General features: G+C 38.2%; 1 protein-coding gene across 2 annotated transcripts in view; it reads left to right on the forward strand.

The window, feature by feature from the left end:
* The window catches only part of LOC106879445 (zinc finger protein 423), a 34,517-nt gene that overhangs the window by 650 nt on the left and 25,237 nt on the right, over nucleotides 1-8,630 (forward strand). The gene's annotated exons all lie outside the window — the stretch shown is intronic.

Raw genomic sequence — 8,630 nt, forward strand, 5'->3', positions numbered from 1 at the left:
ATAGAGTTGTTATTTTAAATGGAAAAGAGAATTTATTTCAAAATTTTAACATAACAATATATAATAATGAAATTATATACATAGTTTTTTTTTATATTCAAAATTTAATTGTTAAAATCATCAAGAAATAAGATATCTCTCAGAAAATTCTATAAGGAAACCATCCAAATATCAGACAGCAACAGAAATCAATGTATATTGGATAGGTGAGAAAAAAATGTATAATTTCATTATTTTATATTTCTATTTATGATTTTTTTTACTATTTTCAATTTCAAGCATAGATTGGATAATTCCATAAACAGATTTATATTTTGAAAACTATGCTTTGTAACTCTATGCTTTTCATATTGCTCATCTCTTGCTCATAAAATGAATGTATTATCTTTTATCAGCCAGATAGAAACAAAATTACGACTTGCAAGATTTAAACTTATAATAGTTGGCTAGTAGGAAAAGTAAAGAAAGGATAAAATAGGGATATAAGAGGAAGAGGAAGGAGTAAATATAAATAAGTAAATGATTAAATAGACAATAAACTTCAACTACAGAGATCAGAAAAAGAAAGCAACAGAAGAAGGGAAAGGGAAGAGGAAGTGTAGGAGCACTACTTTCCCTTTGATGGAACATTTGTCCATCTATGTGTAATTTGGTTAGTGTAGCTAACTGCTGTGCCTCACGCATAGGTACACACCACCACCTATCCCAAAGTTGTGGGAAAGTCTTAATCAGTCCCAGCCAAGCCTCCAAGAAAGTCAGACGTAATTTGTCATGTTGCTGTCGGAGCTCAACTCCACCATGTGGGCAATATTGAAAGAAGAAACACTCTAGAACATAGCTTTCCAAAGTGGGCGATTTCATCTTACAGGTGGATGATATGAACATTTTGTGGGTGACAATGAATTTTTAGAAATGAAGTCTACATTTACTGATATCTAGAATAAGGATGCACTTTTATTGATATAAATACTCGCATGAAATGTCCCTTTGTATTAAAAAAGCGGACTTGTTTATTGATTGAATATTTTTGTTACAGTCATTGAGATGCCCCCAGTCAAGAAAATTTGTCACCAGTACAGTAGTGATTATTTATTGTTTGGATTTATTCCCTCTCCTCAGAACTGTCAGTTACCAATGTGCCTTCTTTGCCGTCAAACATTGACCAATGAAGCAATGAAACCTTCATGCCTGAAGTATCACTTTGATGCAAAGCATTCTGACAAGGACAAACCGTTATACTTTTTGCAACTGAGCTCCTCTTTCAAAAAGTAAATACAAACATTCAACACACTACTCCAGGAAACTAGTAAACAGGAGAATGACAGGTTGATTGCATCTTACAACACTGCATTGCTTGTTGCTAAGTCTGGGAAGTCTCACACAATTGGAGAAACATAACTTTGCCCACTTATCGAAGAGGTCTTGTCAACCATTATGCACAAAAATCCGATAACATTATGAAGAAGATCCCACTTAGTAGTAGCACAATTTCTTGAAGCATCGACGAAATGACCAACGATGTCAAACATCAGCTCATTAATATTCTCCAGTGTTCTGAATTTTCTATATAAGTGGATGAGTCAACTGTTGTGGACAATCAATGTTTGATGATGGTATATGTTCGGTATTTCAGCAAAGACCTTCAACCCTGTGAGGAAATGCTGTTCACAGAGAAATTGTTGCTTGATTCAAGAGGGGCAACTATTTTTCACTCTCTCAAGTCTTTCCTTTTTGAGCATAATATCCCACTCAGTAATATTCTTGCCTGTGCGTCTGATGGAGCCCCTTCAATGATAGGTAGATACAGAGGTTTTTCATCTCTCCTAAAGTGTGAAATTTCCCACCAGATACTAACTGTTCATTACTTGGCACACCAGCAGCATTTAGTGGTAAAAAATATGAACAGTAGGTTGAATGATGCACTACAGTTAGCTATCAAGACTGTGAACAAATTGAAGTCCAGTCCCTTGTTTGTCTGATCGAATTTTCCATCAAATCTGTCTGAGAAATGATGAGGACCATATTAAACTCTTATACCATACCGAAGTGCAGTGGCTGTCAAAAGGAAACTGTTTTATGCTTTTTTGAACTGATACTCCACTATCCACTTCATTGATGGCTGCAAGGTCCAATATCTTTTTTCTTTGTGATATATTCACAAAATTAAATGATTTGAATAAGTTATTGCAAGGAAACAGAAAAACTCTCATTGATTGTAAATTATTTACCACTACCTTCATTTTGAAATTGGTGTTGTTTAAGACTAACATTTCAAAATGTCAATTTCATCAATTTCTACAACTTGATTCTTGACACAACGAGGAGACTTGCAGCTAAAGTTGACAAGTTTGAAACCGAATGTATCTGCACTAGCTGCATTGCACCAGACACATGGTTCTCATTAAAAAGTTTTATTCTTTTCCTTTATAATAAATCCTTATTTATTTTTGCATTGGTAGTTCTTATCAATGGTTCATTTAGAGAAAATGAAAATCAGTGTAAAAGAAAGCACAAGTTTCCAGAAGTTAATCTGTCTGAAAAATATAGAGTTAATGTTAGAATTTCATTGACACTAATGGCAAAACTAAACTCACAATAAAGGGTTTGTAAACAACCACATATTTAGTACAAACGGCACTAACAGGGCAATGAGTCTATGATATAGTGTATGTATGTGTCAAATGATATGGGGAGGGGGCTAGGGGATTTTGTGTTGGTGGGGTTGTGTCAGGGTTTTTTTTATACAGGTGGGCGATGAAGCATTTTTTAGCCGATAGGTGGGCGATATTGGAATTTGGTGCAAAAAAGTTTAGCAAACACTGCTCAAGAATATCAACAGAAGAAACACTCTAGAACTAAATAACTATTTACGGACTGTTCAAACATTTATCCTGTTCACATTTTACGATATACATTAAAAGTAAGTGTTACATGTTATTTATGCTGCATACATGTTCTTCTGGATTTGTGACCCTATAATGAGTAACTCAAACTTTTCTTTTGTTCACTTAGGACACTATTATACCATACCTCTGAATGCTATACCCTGTAAGCTGTCAAGCAAATCTTGATTTAATGCTATCATCATTTCCTCTTATAATAAATTACTATGTTCTATTAAGCCTTTTGGATGTTGTCTATTATTGCATTACAAGGTATTATACTACTGCTGTTAAAAGAAGTCAGATGTTATTTTAGTGCCTGTTCACCAAAAAATTGATGACCTCAGCTAAAAAATTGGTGACTCTAAGCTAAAACATTTGCAGTCTTCCCCCACATCTCCACTAAAAATTGGCAACCTCAAGCTAAAAGAATTGCAGTCTTCACTCACATCTCCACTAAAAATTGATGATTCAAGTGAATCTTTAGAATTCATCTTCTTCATCTCAAATTTGTACATAACAGAGTATGCATCCTTCTTCCAAGAAAATACACAGTGTTCTTTCAAATAATCTCCTTTTGAAATATTTTTCTCCCACAATGTCAACTGTAAACCTTTTATGCTAGTAAACATACCTTGAAGTTTTGTCCAACATGGTGCCTGTCTTCATCTTCCTTGTTGGTTTTTTCCACGCAATTGCCTATCTGAGCATTTGCAGTAGATGTGCATGTAAAATGTTGAGAGTTCTCCATTACATTCACTTCTCTAGAATTTTCCACATCACTGGACTTCGACAGCCATGCAAACCAACAATGCCATCAGCAACACTGCTAATGCCGTCACCGCCTCAGCCTTTGTGCCAGATCACAGTGCTAACATCACTGCTGTCACAGTTTAAATGCTACTTTCGAAATCATTCCTGCAATATCTTCCATACAGCAACCAATTTTGTTGCCTCATACAGCGAATTTCAGTCACTGTTAGCACTACACAAATGGATGACACTTCAAAAACCTTCTTAACCTGAAATGCAACATTCTTTTCACCAACCATGCATTTCTTAATGGCATTCATTGGAACATGTATTCAACAAACTGAACATTTTGCATGTTTGCTTGTTTTTCCTTCAATATTTTTTCAGCTTTGCCATGAGCTTTTCTGTTCCAATTTCTTTCTGTTCATTTTGTTGCATTTTTTAATACTTTTATGTGCATCCATTCTGTAACATGCTTTTTTGGCACTGTGAAATGCCCTCTACTCAGCACCTCGTCTTGCACACTCAGTCTCCGATGCAGTCGGTGTTGTTTCACAGTACTTTCAGCATTTACAGTCGCACATTATTTTTTGCATGTTTCATTCTTCCTGTATTTAATGCATTCATCCTACAGCTTCTGCAAGCAGCTCACTGCTCATTCAGGCTTACACCTCTTCAGCCTCTGCACACAACTCAGCGATCTCACAGGCTTACAACTCTTTTGCCTTTGCAAGTGACTAGCTTATCTGTGGTCATGTTACATTGCATGGCATCCCAATTCTTTTGAGAAGACAGGACGTCCACAGAAGGCAGAAGGGGATGGACATCAGCTGTGTGCAGGCCATGCTGGCTCCATTCACATAGGCTGCCGCAAGTTCCCCAGTCACAGAATGTTCAGTTGTGTTGTGAAGAACCCTGTTAATGAGGACCCAGCAAGAGATTACTGATGAGAGAAAAGTCAGCAGGGCCAGTGAGACTGGAGATCAAAGGCCTTCATATTTGATGGGTAAGGTTGCCTGTTGCCATCCAGTGTCATTGAAATGAATATTGCATATCTCTTTGGCGGCCTGTTGGATATCATGGAGAGATACATGGTTGTAGCAAGGGGCACAGAGGAGGGTATACAATAGCTTCAGGATGGTGAAACAGTTCCTTAACAGGAACAATGCTAGGTGGGCATCAATCGCCTTCAGTCTGTCCGACAGTCTTTCTAGCTGGAGGAGCTTAGACCTGAGAGTGGAGCAAATGGCAGGCTGGAGGATCGGTGAACCAAAGATAAGGACGTCCTCCTTAGGTGTCTAAGATATGATACTTATCTTCAATTTGTGAAGTGTGAAAGACCATGTACATTCGGCATTATTATAAAGTTGAGTTCATGGGTTAATGACAGCAATGGTGTGTGGGGTAATAGCAGGAGCTGGTGCTGTGTGAGAGCTAGAAGTCTTTTTTATTTCTTTTGCCAGATTCATCATAGCTAAAAAAGAATTTTCTTGTCTTTGGGGTGAGGGGTCTGAAGTTGGTATTGTTGCACTGTTGAATATGGTTATAGTTATATGGTTTGCGGCTTTTGATTTCTACAGTAGATATGTGGGTAACTTCTGCATTTCGATGAAAGCCTGGGCCAACACTGCCGCTGTAAGGTATGTTTCTACTATAGATTTGGTGGTGGTTTGAAGCCATGCTTTTGCTAGTGCATTGAGTCCCTGAAAGATGAGTGAAGGGACAGTCACACATCAGACTTAATCATTTGTGTTGGGAATAGTAACAGATTTTAGGATTCCGGATTACATGTATAGAAGTTATTAAGTGTGATTTAACATTTAGTAGTGATGGTGATGGTGTTGTAAGATGTGTGGTTTGGTGATGGCTGGTAAACAGGAGCACTCCGTTGGTTACGATGATGAGGGTCCCAGCTGATATGATCGATGAAACAGCCCGCTCATGAAATTAACGTGCAAGTGGTTGAGCAATTCACAGACACATGTACCCCTAACATAGTTCTCAGGGAGACTCAGCGTGAAACAGCGTGACTATGCCGGCCCTTTGAAATACAGGTATTACTCATTTTTGCTAGCTGAGTAGATTGGAGCAACATGTCACCGGGATTCGAACTCACGACCTTACCATCGTGAGTTGAATGCCCTAACCACTAAGCCACGCGACTGTTGGCTGGTATTGCTTGTATGAATTGTGCATCTTGTCCCAGGAAGATGTGAGAAGCTACAGTCACTGCATATGCATAGTCTCTCGCATTGAGAATAGTGGCATATTTTGGGGTTTCGTGTGTTCATGATTTTACTTTATTTACAGTTGGGAAATTTATCACGGAGCTGTCAGGTATACATTTAGATTGAAGTGGAGAGAAGCAGGTGAAGAAAGGAGTGGTTCTTCACTAATTGGAGTAGTAGTAGACTAGGATGACAATGGTGATGATGGATCTCTTGTGTTATTCTGATGAGAATTGGAGTGGACTGGTTGCAGAGAAGAGCTAGAGACTGTATTGTTTAAAAGGTCATCAATTGTTCTAGTATTGAAGAGTGACTGCCAATGCAGATCATGTTGTTGTTGCTATTGTCTAGTTGTGGTAAAGATAATAGCAGTGGAACATAATGACAGTGATGATGATGGGTCACTTGTGGTATTTCGAGGAAAAGAGAAACTGGAGAGCTACACAGGGAAGGGCTCTTGATTGTGGAGTTTAATATTTCATCTGTTGTGTTAGTATTGAAGAGTGGCTGTGGTTTTTGTTGTTTTGTTGTTATATTGTTGTTACATATATATATTGTTATAACTGTCTACTTCAGTATACAGTATACCTAGTAAAACCAGTAAAGACACATCTATCTCTGACCGCTTACTACATACTCTCATACTTCATGTACTTCTCTCTATTTATAGTGACTATGTTATTCCATTTGTCACGTAGGAAGGACGTACCATTATTACTAATTCCCTACAATATATTTCCTTTAAAGTTTTTCTTAGGAAGTGTCATTTTATTTAGGTATTGACAATGCGTTGTCTGTCCATTAGATCTGGGATTGGTATGGCACCATAGTTCTATGTTCTACCATGAATGTTTCACAAAATTTTAAAAATTTGCTAGACACAAATTGCATTCCATTGTCAGACACAATCTTGCCTGGGATGCCAAATCTTGCAAACAATTCGTGTAAAAAATTTATCACAGTTGAGGAGGTTGGTTTTTACACTTACAAATTTCAGGCCATTTCGAGAAACTATCAACTACCACTAAATAGTAAAAACCATTTAATGGACCAGTGAAATCAATGAGTAGTCTTGACCACGGAACTTTTGAATAATGTTTACTTTTCATCGTGGGCAATTTTTCATTTCATTTTGGCCTACATACAGGTGTTCTACTCTGTTTTATTGCAATTTTTTGTTTCAGTCCCTCAAACCTTGAGTGAACTGACTATATTTCCACTCAAAACATTTATAGGTGTATTCCACAACATGAATAGTTCCATCCACTCTGTGCTCTCAGGAATGACTCATTGCAGACAAACACAGGTGGAGTCTCTGCTCAACATCACCAATGCCCTATTCATGGAGCAAGTTGTACTCAGACCAATTAGGGTGAATAACATTTTGGATCTCTGCTTCACAAACAAAATAGACATCGTTCATGATGTGAAAGTGACACCGACATTATTTTCGGATCACAACATAATAGAGCTGTCTATGTATGTGCTAAAAGTAGCCAGAGACATATGGCCTAAAGGAAGCACCCAAAATCTCTCCAATCTGAACTTCCACAAAAGTGATTCTCAGACAGGACTGGTTGAAATGTCTCTCCACACTAGACATTGGCATGAAACTAGAATATTTCATGCTTGTTATGAGAACCAAATGCCAGAAATATGTGACAGAGCACAAGACCAACACAAAAAAAGGAACAAGGTTCCAAGGAAGAGGAAGATCCTCATGTGACAATGAACGAAGGTTGCAAATTGCTTCAACCAAAAATAGCGAAAGATCCCGCCTAAAAACAACACTGATGGAGATTGAAAATAGCCTGCAACAATCCTATGTGAGGGAGATAGCAGACAAAGATGCCTGGGTTATAAAAAATATTAAGTCAAACCCAAAGGCTTTCTTTCATTATGGGAAAGAAACAGCCTCAGTACGCTGCAAGATAGGACCTCTCTCCAAAAGGATATCTCCCTTACAGATAGTACAACCAGGATCAGTGAGGTACTGAATGACCAGTTCAAAAGTGTCTTTACCACCCCTTTGAAACAAAGGTAAGTGAACGAACCAGTGGATTTCTTTGCTGCCTCACCTATAACCAATGAGGCAGTTACGATGGATTACATCAATATTAGCAAAGAAGATATACTACTAACCATAGATGAGGTGAACACAAACTCAACTGCTGGTCCTGATGATTTTCCAGCAATCCTCCTCAAATTGTGTAAGCTTGCCCTGGCAGAACCTCAACAGATTCTCTTCCAGAGCTACCAAGCAAACTGAAGGAGGGAATAATATGCCCAATCCATAAAGTGGGGAGCAGAGCAGATGCCAAAAACTATAGACTTATCACTCTGAGTTCATACATCAGCAAAGTCATGGAACAGATGGTCAGAGGGAAGCTAATCACATTTCCTGAAGAAAACGATTTGCTGAGTGATACCCAGCGTGGCTTTCGACCAGGTAGGAGCTGCCTGACCCAGCTCTTACAGCACTATGACTGGATGTTGAGGCAGTTACTCAACAACTCAAATGTGGACGTAATATACCTTGATTTTGCAAAAGCTTTTGATAAAGTGGATCATCGTATGATATGCCACAAACTGCATGATCTCGGCATAGCTGGAAAACTTGGAGAGTGGTTACATGACTTTCTGAAAGACAGAAGTCAGACAGTAGTGGCCAATGGAACCACCTCAATGAAAACACAAATAGTGAGCAGTGTTCCACAGGGCACTGTCTTGGGACCACTGCTATTCATAGTGGCCCTCTCAGATATAC

This window comes from Octopus bimaculoides, chromosome 20 (assembly GCF_001194135.2).
Source record: "Octopus bimaculoides isolate UCB-OBI-ISO-001 chromosome 20, ASM119413v2, whole genome shotgun sequence".
In the NCBI taxonomy this organism is placed as follows: domain Eukaryota; kingdom Metazoa; phylum Mollusca; class Cephalopoda; order Octopoda; family Octopodidae; genus Octopus; species Octopus bimaculoides.